Source organism: Neophocaena asiaeorientalis, unplaced genomic scaffold (assembly GCF_003031525.2).
Source record: "Neophocaena asiaeorientalis asiaeorientalis breed wild unplaced genomic scaffold, Neophocaena_asiaeorientalis_V1.1 scaffold89, whole genome shotgun sequence".
In the NCBI taxonomy this organism is placed as follows: Eukaryota; Metazoa; Chordata; class Mammalia; order Artiodactyla; family Phocoenidae; genus Neophocaena; species Neophocaena asiaeorientalis.
The window spans coordinates 7,839,423-7,852,617 of record NW_020172592.1 but is presented as its reverse complement, the minus strand read 5'-3'; the positions used below and the strand labels follow the sequence as shown (position 1 = coordinate 7,852,617).

The 13,195-nt window shown below is 35.2% G+C and overlaps 1 non-coding gene across 1 annotated transcript; it reads left to right on the top strand.

Moving 5' to 3' along the window:
* The first annotated feature begins 11,381 nt into the window (after positions 1-11,381).
* Positions 11,382-11,488, top strand: LOC112395365 (U6 spliceosomal RNA). Its single transcript, XR_003002368.1, has one exon. It is a non-coding gene; the product is annotated as a U6 spliceosomal RNA (small nuclear RNA).
* Positions 11,489-13,195: the final 1,707 nt, after the last annotated feature.

Here is a 13,195-nt window from a genome sequence, read left to right as displayed (position 1 = left end):
CACAACCCCCCCCCCCACACACACACACAGCTTTAACCAGCAAGGAAAATCCACACAACATTACAAACACCTAGATACGTTACTTGGAAGAGGGAAATTTTGTTTTGGACTTAGGGAGATCAGTTCATCTGAGGAAAGACAAGTATAAGTTATGTGAACATGCTACTCGAATATAGTCAAGGGCAATTGGCTCTTTTACACCCCTACCGGTCTATTTCTCTCCATCAGACTTCTTTATACTCTGTTAGTCTTATTTAACCCCAAATCGACACTATATGTGGTCCACTTTTCAATTTAATAAGTAGTAACAACAAAATATATCAATCAATGAGTGTATAGGGTAGTCTGAGCATTACCTTTCTTTAAAAGAACAAACTCAAAATATATCTGCTGATATGATTGATGGCAAAACTGAGCCTGTGAGAATACCACTTATTTTTTGTGCTGTGTAAAAGTGTACTGTATAAAAGTAGATTTTAAGTATAATACACACACACGTTAAGTACACACATACGTACAACTGGAGTGATGGTACTAAAGCTTTCGGCACATTACAGTCATCATAGTTTACATGCACGTTCTGTCCCCTGGGTAGGTGCTAGTGAGGCATTTGTCAATCGGGAGGAGGAGAAGGCCTCTGAAAGGAGGAGGGAGACGAAGCAGGAGAGGCCGCTGAGTATATGCGCTGTTTCTCACCAACCAATTATCGAAAAGATTTTATGAGCAAAAAGAGTTCTCATTCTTTATTGATCATCTCTCCATCTTATTTTCCTTATCCCACCTCTCCTTTGACATTTTCTAATGACTTATTCCTTTTTTCCCCAAAATAAAAATTTAATATCGAACTACCAACCAGTACACACTCTAAAACTCACTGTTCAATTCAATATGCTAAGATTTTTTCAGTAGTAAATGCTCAACTACATTTTGAGCTCTAAGGCTCTAAACATTTTACATGCAGTGTCTACGTACTTAATCCTCATCAAGGTCAACTAAAATATGTTTTCTTTAAAACAACAAAAAACTACTCTTTGCTGAGTTTCTCAATCTTTGTCTTAGTTATGAAACCTAGCAAGATTTTTACAATGTATTGAAATTCTCCATTCAAAAATTTGCAAGAATATCAGAACTAGAATGATAACTCTTGAGGTTGCTATAGAAAACTGTGGAACTTCAGGTTTGGCATTTATTGATCCAAACCTGCTTATTTATAGACAGTAAACTGAGGGTCAGAATGGTTTGCCCAAGGTTGCACCGTTAGCTAATTGGATGATCTTGAACTAGAATCCATTTTGTGCTAATTCTATCACATACCACAACCTCTCTTAGCAAATGCTGATTATTATCTTCATAAACTTTTCTTTTGACAATAAAACATACATTTCTGCACATAGGAAAATAATCTATTGATTATTGTTGCCTTTATTTCACCTATGAAAACATTGGTTAATAATTGTGTGGTCGGGCTTCCCTGGTGCTGCAGTTGTTAAGAATCCGCCTGCCAATGCTGGGGACATGGGTTAGAGCCCTGGTCCGGGAAGATCCCACATGCCGCAGAGCAACTAAGCCCGTGTGCCACAACTACTGAGCCTGCGCTCTAGAGCCCGCTTTCTATCTTCACCTAAAGGTGTGGGCTACGTGAATATAAATATAAAGATAGAAAGCCTGAGCATTTACTTTCATATAACAGATGGATTCAGCCACAACTACTGAGCCTGTGTGCCACAACTACTGAAGTCCACGCTCCTAGAGCCCGTGCTCTGCAACAAGAGAAGCCACCGCAATGAGCAGCCCACGCACTGCAACGAAAAGTAGCCCCCGCTCGCTGCAACTAGAGAAAGCCCGCGCGCACCAATGAAGACCCAACACAGCCATAAATAAATAAATAATTAAAATAATAATAATAATAATTATGTGGTCATAACATATATGATTTCTAAAACGAAAATTTATTTTTAAACTACCTTAACTATACAAGATAGGCTTACTCCTCTTTTTTTCAGTTTATGCTTTTAGTAAATTCCTCAAATCACTGTCATTTGACCCTCCAAAGTTAGTTGGAAATCATCCATATGTGCATAAATATTTTAGGATCATTAGGAGTTCACACAGGAAAGGTGCAGTGATGAAAGATTCCAGGTAACTAGATGGAAAACATGAGTCTGAAATGAATAAAATTATATCATTGATTATACCTTCTTTTACATTAGTAACCAGTTTGAGGAGTTAATTAGAACATCTACAATAGATACAAAAATAAACATTCAATAGGATTAAAGATTATTTTGAAGGAAACCGTATTTAGAGATGAAAAATTTTTCTAAAGTAACAGAAGGCAAAAAATTTTTTTAAAAAGTTGCTAATTTAACTTATGCCTAGCGTTACTCCATCTAATTTGTTTGATCTTCCAATATTGTAAGTTATGCATCAGCATATGATCCGCAGAGCTATTAGGCTTACTGCTCACCGTGGTCTTCAGTAGGATTAGGCCAAAGGATTTTACGAGAGTCACCTCTGCTTTTATTTACTTATTCATTCATCAAATGTTATGTTGAATGCCTACTATGACTCAGACAGTACTGCATATGCTAGAGATAAATGGTGAGTTAAAACAATTTCTCAACAGTTGGTTTAGTTGAGAGACAGATACTATCAAATTAACTCTCAAATAAATGTAAAATTAGAACTGTGATAAGTGTTGGGAAGCAAGGTTTATGATGCTAAGAAAAATTAAGTATGGGATTCCATGATTCTCTACTGTCCCCTCTCAGAATCTCGCGCACAGCAATCATCAGTGCTATTCAACTAAGGAGGATGAATAGGCTTAAAGCAAGTTTAAGGAATTTCTGAAAAATTGAGCCACTAACATGAGTTTCTAAAAATGGATGAAAATATAAAGAGAAACGGGACCCAATTCTAAATATTTGTAGACTGTTTCTAGTATCTAATTCTCCGCTGCTGCTAATCTCTTTTGAAAGCCTTTTCGGATTGAATTCACAATTTTCCCTCTGTCTTTTTCTTTGTTGATATCTTTATAGAGAGGATTCACGTAGCCCACACCTTTAGGTGAAGATAGAAAGCCTGAGCATTTACTTTCATATAACAGATGGATTCTTAACATCAAAACACTTCAAAAGAGCAAAAATGGTGTTTGCTGGAAAACTCCGAGCCTCAGACCAGCAGTGTGTACCTATTAAACTAGTACTTTTCCTGAAGCAGATTTCAGAGCTAATTGTTTCTTCTTCTGAGAAATATGGTACCTGTGTGGTCTCTTCACTTTTCAGCTTTGTTATGGGCTAAGCTTTAAAAAACAAAGAAAAGTCTGTGAATTGTATGTATGTGCATGTGTGAGTGTGTTTGTTTAATTAGACATTTGAAAAATATCCCTTTTAATATCAAAAATTTGTACAGTTGGAGTAAATTAACCTTTGTTCAATGATTTATCAAAGATAACATTTTTGATTTTAAAACTTCAGCTTTGTTAACAAGATTTTCTTCCAAAATCTAATTTATAAATTTGTATTATTACTTTCAAAACATTCACTATTTATTATTTGTTCTTAGGTATTTTTCATTCCCACTCAATTTATATCAAATTTATACCATGTGATTGCATTTCAGGCAAAATATCTGTTAAATGAAACTTCATGAAGTAATGGTATGTACAGTGTATTAGGCAGTATCATGACTTGCCTAAATTTTGCCCATAAGAAAGCTTATTTTGTGAACTATGAAAGGAACTGTTTTCTATTCTTGCAAATTTATCCTAGAAGTTATAAATTATCAGTTTATAGCAAAACATATTAGAATACATTTAGAATACATTTACATAGTGTGCTTAATTTATAAACACATATAAATAATTAAAAGGTGTTTTTGTTAGCAATAGTAACATGGGAAAAGACTTTACAGACTTCTGAATAATTTCTACAAATGCTGAAAGTAACCGAAGAGATACTAAGCTTTAACAGTTGAAATTCCTTTGGAAGTATAGTCTGCTAAATTCCAATATGACATTTTTCACCTCACTTATATGCTATCAGCTGACCTAAATATTAATTGCAAGAAAAAAATTACTTTCCAATAAGTTTCAGGTAAGGTTTTTTATTTTTATTTTACTTCCAGAGCATGTGTTTGTTTTTTAAACAGTAACCCTTTAAATTCTGTCTCTCTAGGGAACTATTTTCTAATTATTCAGGCTCCCCTGCATCCGCCACAGTCTGTATTTCTTCACAGATGGATAAAAAATGTTCTTGCCTTTAGTGCTGTGTAATCTTTTAAGAAGGCCAGAGAGGACAGTATTCTGGGGCATTAAACGGAAGATGTTCTCCCTTCAATCATTTAATATAAGCACATGATGTCTATCACCTTTTGACCCATAGTACTTGATTAGTACTAAAACTGCATCCGATACATATGTTTTATTTTTAATTTTCATTTTGTTTTGCACAACATAATGCTCAACTTAATTTAGTTTACATCAGCAACATTTCTAGATGTGGCTCTCTTTGGCTGCCTTTCAGTCTCATGGGCTATATAAAAAAATACATAAATTATTAAGTTTAGCATCATTGAAAACATGTGCATCCATGTAAAAATGTCATATATTCAGTGGCTACCATCTGTGGCTGTGGTAATATAAGCCCATAAACGTGCATAATCCTGTATATTGATTCAAATAAACAAAACTTGGTTGGATACATAACCCTGATATTGTGGTTTGGGTAGGTACCATTTTATTTTGTCAAACATCAAATGGGAAGAGTAATAGAATACACACATTGTTTCGGTTAGTTGGCACTTTCTTCCTCTAACAAACATGATCAGCTCTTTACAGTAAAATCACTGATTCAGCATTGTAGATTGATAGCAACGGGACATTTTTCACATTCCAACATTGGTCATCATTGGAAAATATGCTTTAGTTGTATACATTTTATAATAAAATATTTGTACTGTTTTGTTAATTGTACCTAGGGTGACTACTCTAGTATCATTTGTTAGGGATGGGAAGAAACAAATGACAAATAAAGAGGAAGATGTTATTTAATTTTAGTCTGGTGAGAATAAGATGATTGTTCCTCTGTTAAATTCTTTCAATTTAACATCTGTTTTTTAATAATCATGATTTAACTAGTTATTTCTGCATATAACCCCAAATACAGCATTCTAAGAACTGGTCAGACAATGCACATATACACATTTTCCTATGATTCTTTTTTTTATATATATTTATTTATTTTGGCTGCACCGGGTCTTAGCTGTGGCACGCGGGCTTCTTAGTTTTGGCATGTGGAGTCTTAGTTGCAGCAGGCTTGCAGGATCTAGTTCCCTGACCAGGGATTGAACCCGGGCCCCCTGCATTATAAGCGTGGAGTCTTACCCACTGGACCACCAGGGAAGTCCCTTCTTATGATTCTTTTTTGGCCTGTTCATATGACAATAATTTTGTAATTTTTTCCATGGAAAGAATTTTAAAAATCAGTCTTTTCTCTATTGAGGTTATTAAAATTTGTATGTTATTGATAATTTAGGAAAGATCCTTTTAGCTTTCTAACTTGTTATAGCCAAGGTCATATAAACATTTCGGATTATTGCAGGAAATTCTACGAAATTTTTTTTCATAAAAAAGCTGTAAGGTTTTAGGACGTTTCAGGTTTTCTTTAACAGTAAATAGTAACTATTCTCAATTGTCCTACACTCATTAACTAGAGCTTGAAATGTACCTGTGCAAATCATAGGCCTTGAAGCATAAGCTTCATTAATTTCATATTACATCTACCTCTGTGAAGATCCCATGAAAGACATGTTATTGTTATTCACATATTAGAAATAAAGACACTGAAGTTTAGAAGCATCAAGAAATTCCCTGCTACTGTCACAGATCAAGTAATATGGAGCATCTTGGATTCAGGGCCAATTTGTTTAATGTGATATGTATCTTTTTATTCTCCCCCAGTTATCTATACCCTTTAGCCATAGTGCTGTGTCTTCTATTTATTTAGAGGCCTTTAAAACTTAGGCCAAACTAGTATTTATTTTTACTCTGTCTAGATACCACTAGGTGATAGTTGCTTATGACTGTTATCAAGCCAGACTAATATATTCAGTCATTCATTCATCAAATATATTTCATACTTACTATATGTTTACATACTCCTAGGCTGTGGAAAGATAAAAATGAGTGAGAGAGATATGGTCCTTGTTCTCACAGATCTTATAGCCTAGTGAAAATAATGTTTGGAGATTACAGACAAATAATAAATGATAAATTAAGATATGTGTTCTGGGACACTGAATTCAACAGAGAATTCAGTACACAAGGAAGTCTGATAAGTGGAGAAAAGTTAATATCATAAAGAAGAGTAAGACCGCGCCAGTAAAATAGAGGATGGCTGAATGAGAGTGTTCTGACTCCTAGGAACTAATATGTGAGGACTCTTCTGTTGTGGTGGTACTTTGCCCAGAAATGTCCTTTGCCAAGAGGTGCCTAAGCAAATACCGATTTATTTGCCAAGGACCAGTAAAAATATTATCTCTTACGAAGTCTTTTATAACACTGCCAAGCAATTAGTTACCTTGATACAGGTGTTTCCTCATTTATACATGGAGGAAATGACTGCCTTTGATGAACTTTTAGCACAATGCTTGCCATAAAGCTGTCATTAATTTTTTTTTTTTTTTTTTTTTGCGGTACGCGGGCCTCTCACTGCTGTGGCCTCTCCCGTTGCGGAGCACAGGCTCCGGACGCGCAGGCTCAGCAGCCATGGCTCACGGGCCCAGCCGCTCCGCGGCATGCGGGATCCTCCCGGACCAGGGCACGAGCCCGCGTCCCCCACATCGGCAGGCAGACCCTCAACCACTGCGCCACCAGGGAAGCCCTGTCGTTAATTATTATTGTTATCATTTACTACTACTAATCTGTGGTCTCACCATTTTCAGCAATCAGTGGTATCATTCATAGCATTGTATGCTTTAATAATAATCGTTAGTTAGCTAATTATTTTGCCATTTACAGATTTGTCCACGAAAAAAGAAGCCATTCCTGGACATGGCTGAGTGCCCAAATAGTGCCACCTGGGTAGGAGTCCCAAAGAAAGACAAAATTTTCACTTACTGTAAAAGGACATTCAGAGATTCTCCTTTGATTGACTTTCCTGCATGAAAAGTGGAGACTTTGTGAAAAAAAAAAATCCTTTAATTGGATAAAAGAAGAGGTCTATAGATTTGGTCTCTAGACTTTTCTGACTGCACACTTTTTTTTTGAAATTGAAACATAAGGTATTTAATTTTTATTGGAGTGTAGTTTATTTACAGTGTAGTGTTAGTTTCTGCTGTACAGCAAAGTGAATCAGTTATACATATACATATATCCACTTTTTAAAATTCTTTTCCCATATAGATCATTACAGAGTATTGAGTAGAATTCCCTGTGCTATACAATATGTCCTTATTAGTTATCTATTTTATATACAGTAGTGTGTATATGTCAATCCCAATCTCCCAATTTATCCCTTCTCCCTTTGTCCCCCCTGATAAACACAAGTTTGCTTTCTACATCTGTGACTCTACTTCTGTTTTGTAAATAAGTACATTGTACCATTTTTTTAGATTCTATAAGCGATATCATACGATATTTGCCTTTCCCTACCTTACTTCACTTCACTTAGTATGATAATCCCTAGGTCCATCCATGTTGCTGCAAATGTCATTATTTCATTTCTTTTTATGGCTGAGTAATATTCATTGTATTTATGTATGTACCACATCTTCTTTATCCGTTCCTCTGTCAACGGACATTTAGGTGGCTTCCATGTCTTGGCTATTGTAAACAGTGCTGCAATGAACATTGGGGTACATGTATCCTTTTGGATTATGGTTTTTCAGATTATATACCCAGGAGTGAGATTTCTGGATTGTAGTTCTATTTTTAGTTTTTTAAGGACCCTCCATATTGTTCTCCATAGGGGTTGTATCAATTTACATTCCCACCAACAGTATAGAAGTGTTAACTTTTCTCCACACCCTCTGCAGCATTTATTGTTTGCAGACTTTTTGATGATGAGACTGCATACTTCTGAGTAAAAACAATCTGAAAATATCCCAACACATATATATTAATAAATGATATACATTTACTACTGTATTAATACACTATGAAGTATGAATAAAACATTCATAAAATAGGAATTAGGAATAAAATAATTATTAAACATTTTAATGTACTTTTAACTTTTTCACTGGAAGCATACCATTAACTGTCTATGATTTGACTCCATATTTCACATAGTCTTGAAAATTTTGGATACTTTTATGATTCCTTGACATATCTGATGAGATCATCATTGATTTTACTTCATGATTTGCAGTTCAAAGGGTTTACACTTGGTGAAGTTATGTCAGCTCTGCTACCTTTTTTGTATTTCATTTGTGTTTGTAGTAGTGCTATAATCTTCAAAATCAGCTTTAAGGAAATAATTTAATGGTCAATTTACTTTAGATATACATAAAAGTTGGAATACTGTATTTCTGTCATGAACAAGTAGGGTTTAAGGACCCTACTTTAAAGACCAATGTGCTATAATTTTATTTACCATCTGCAGTTAGAGACTATATTATGAGATTTTAAAGATTTTATCCTTCAGGAGACTTTTTTAAAATATGGGAATTCCCAGGTCCTCACTACCATAGATTTGATTCAATAGGTCCTGGGTGGACCCCATGATGTGCATTTTTAAAATACTCATGAAGTGATTCTGAAATACACTTGAAATAGAGAAGTAGAATATATGGATTCTAGAACTGTCTATGCACTTACTTTGGAAATTCTCCTCTATACTTCTTAATTATGATTAATTGTATAACTGTAAGTAGAATAGGGTCCACGTTCACATCTCAAGGGGTATACAGCTTAGAAGGCCACATCCTCTGTAGATCCAGGCTTTCGTGGTGAGGAGCCCTAGGGGAAAGAGGATGTAGTAGTAGCTGCCAGAGGAAAAGAAGGTAGCTTGCTCTATAGAGCCCAGAGAGAAAAAGAAAAGGAGCCCTTTGGGGCATGAAGAGGTTTCTACTACTGAATAGCAGAATGCGTTATGAGGGCTTCTTGGCCAATGACCTCAATGAATTAGAGCTCAGAATGGACACTGGTCATATTTTATTCATGTTTGTATTTCAAGTAGTTTATCCATACCTAGTACACGTTAGTTCATGAATACAGGATGAAGGATACTCTTATTTGCTCAGCAATATATTACCAATTCTATAGTTATTCTCTATCATATAATAATTATATGCAAGTTCAGTTAATTTCATAGATCCAATATATCTAGTATATTATATTAGATAATTAGATGAAAATATCTATTTTAAAATAAGATTCCTAATAGAAGTATACAGTGTCATAATACATGCATCCACACATAGGTATGCACTTGCAGGAAAGCTATTCCAGATGGTAGAAGTCTTTCAATGATGTGAGTAGGAAAAAAATATATCCTTATCATTGGAGAGATAGTAATACTGGTGGGATATTTGCATAATTCTGTAATTAGGCATGCAAAGTATTTCCTATTATACCTAGCGTGTGGTTTAACCGTCTCAAAGGAAATTTGTAAAAGAAAAGTAACTATTGAAAATACTTTGAATTATATATTATTAATACAGAAATAAAAAACACACTTAAAGTCTCCCACAACTGGCTCAGGATTTTTTCATCAATATTATCTCAATTTTGTCAATAGGAAATTTCAAGTCATCAAGGCTTAAATATGTTATCTGCTATGTCATTAGCAAATTATCAGTAATCTCCCTCTCAAATATATTTGTTTCTAAATTTAAAGATAAAAACAGTACTTATAAAAAATTATTTAATGTCATCTTATTCTTTCAGGTGCTATATTCTTTACATTAACAACTAGCAATATACCCTAGATGTTCTGAGTCAGATCTGGACACCATGTGTTGTGGCCATGTACCTAAACAATTCACTCTTTTAGTGACACTTTGGTTTCTTGGCTATATCAACAAGTCAGCTTAGAAACATTTCAATAAAAATTACATGTGGGTGGCAGAGTTTCAGGGTCAATTTTTTTTTCTCTCTGGTCAAAGTTCTATTCATAAATTTACATTCAATTTATCATTATGTTATTTCTGGCCACACGTCTCCCAAAGAGAAACAAACAAAAAAAATGTTTATTGGCACCTAGTCTTTCCTCATTTTGATTCACGCTTGTTGAATGGCTCAAGTCAGTCATATATTATCGGAAGAAAAAAAATGGTTTCTGATTCAAAAAGCCTGAGATTTTATCTCAGTTCTGCACACTGGTTACTGTGTAACTTGGAGCAACTCATTTAACCTCTCTGGGTTTTAGCTTTCTTGCGTGTGAAATTAAGATAACAATAATACCTGCCTTATCTGCATTTTCTTATACTTAGAAGGAATTAAAAAGATAGTAGAGATATCTATGGGCTTTGTAACATTTAAAGGAGACTACAAATTTCAAATTAATGTTTTACTCTTGCCTGATAAAGAGACAGTGCTGTTTGAAAGACAACTATTGAGATGGTGTTGACACAGAATGAAAGGAGCTCTTTCCTTCTTTGATCCAAGTAGAGCGATCACTTAAACTCAGGGTACAATCAGTTGGTTCAGGTCAGAGGGGCCAAGACCCGATTATGCAGAATCATGTTGCACAAACTGTAGGACAAAGATTTCAACAGAAAACTGGGTCAGAGTGGTGAATAAGTCAGAGCAGCAAACTACACTTCTTTTTTTAAATAAAGGTCAGGGTCAGGCAGAAAAGTGATGGGAGAGTCCAGAGGGCCTTTGGCCTCAGATCTTTTCAGGAAGACCTACACTTCAATATCATGACCCCAGCAGGGAAATAGTCAAAACTAGCATGGATCTCATTTAACCATCATTTAGAAGAAATGATGAGTCCTTGTCTAAACTGTCCATTAATTAACCAGGCAGCTTCATCTTGGACAAAAGATGCCCATGTTAGGAAGAGAAGAAAATATTAGTAAAAAGCAACTCAATAAAGAATATGAATAAAATGCAAATTAAATGAAAAAGGAGGTAAAATAGAAATGCAGATAACACTCTGTTGCTTGAAGTAGAAACTGCATCATTTTAATAGTTAAGACTCCAACGTACCCTCACATTACAGCTGAGAAGAACAAGCCTTGAGAGGAATAGATCATATGCTAAAGTCCACATACTGACCAGGATTTGAAAACTTTTATCTGTTGTCAGACCTTGTGTTCTTGAATTCTACATCATACTATCCAAGCTGGTTGTCAAGATGCTCTCATTTGGTGATCACCAATGATAGTTTATGACGTTTGGTGTTCTCAAAATATAAGTAAATATAAAACAGATAGTGCTCGCTTCGGCAGCACATATACTAAAATTGGAACGTTACAGAGGAGATTAGCATGGCCCCTGCGCAAGGATGACACGCAAATTCGTGAAACGTTCCATAATTTTTTCTCTAATAATTAGTGACAAAAAAAACCCCAGAAAAAACAGATAGCTAAGTGTGTAACAGCTCAATTCCTCATATTATATCACATGAAACATATACACAACACATACAAATGTCTCATGTAAAATGTCAAATAATGCTATAGGTATCTTTGGAAAAAGCAGGAGGGAAAATCTATATTAAAATAAACTTAGAAATCAGTGTTATGAATAACACAAAAAAAGTAAAGAAATAATAACGCTGACTTAAATGTCAAATTCCCTTTTTACAAAAACCATATTCTATAATTATAAAGTTTCAACCTGGATTTTTTTTTATGCCTCTCAAATTCATCGCATGTAGGTTAATAGCCATCAAGCAAGTCTTTCCTGAAGGCATGAAACAGAGGCAAACAAATATAATCATTGCAGATAATAAAACTGCTAAGGTTGCAGTGAGGTTTGGAAATCCCCAATCAAATTTAGCTGTATATTCTCAAGATGTGTACATTTCTAGTCCAATTATCCTAATGTGTGTTCTCATTTATAGACTACACACCCTTAAAACTAAAAAAAACTGAACGTCTTTATCTCTCAAATTTATTTTGCTACCACTTTCACCCACTGAGAAGCTAAACATTTTCTTGTGTTTATCCTTTCTACAGTGAGTTGACCTTTCATTGAAACTAAGCTCTTTTCTAAGTAGCTAGAGATAAAATTGGAATTTTGTATTTAAATTTCAAGTTATTTTAATGGAGAAAAATTACCTAAGGTGGGTGTTTGGAGATAGGTAGAAATTAACCATTCCAACGCAATGCTTGTATTAATAAATAGTCTCTCCTCGCCCCCCTTTCTCCTTCGCTACACACACACACACACACACACACACACGCACACACACACGCACACACACACACACACACACACACACAGGCCGACTAATAACTAAAGTTAAATTGACCTGTCATTTCCCTTTTTTTCTTTTCCACTGACTTTTTTTGAAAGATAAATTCAGTTGATTCACTTTTCTATGTATGGAGCAACTGAGCTGTTGTAAAGACATGGGTAGAATTAATTGATGCTTTCAAGGCTGAATTTGAGAAAATGTTTACCCTTTTCCCACCCTTGACCAGTCATGACATAAGTAGCCCTCCTCTCTGCTTCACGGAAGGGAAGGACTTACCCTGAACTGCATTTTGGTCTCCAGAGGAGCTCCTGCACTGGGAGAACACCATCGGTGAGGAATGTGACCCTAGCCTAGGGGCTGGGAGCTAACTATAAATTTGTACTTCTGCTGCCTCTGCCATGCTGTTCAGGGAAAATTTCCTAATACTACAGTGATAAGTGAGAAAAGGGCTGGTGCAAATGTCATAGTCGCTTAAAAATTATTTATGGGTCAACAGATTTTGGCCTAACTTCTTGATAGCACTTGATAGGGGAAGCTATGCCTTTTACTTCAGAAGCACACTAATGGCCTGGCTTTTCATTTCCATAAAAACCACACAAATTGGACTGTTTAGAAATTACTGAATATTAGAGCGTAAAGGGATAACTTTACCTTTATTTTTACTTTATAGGTGAAAGAACTGAAGTCCAGAAAATTTAAGTAACTTGTCTAAATACCTGCAGTCATCCAGAGGTAGGGAAAACCCTGGAATCCTGGTAGGTGATTGGTGCCGTGTTCTTTACTCGACAGCACAATTCTTCTTCTCAGAGAAATGCTAGGTCACT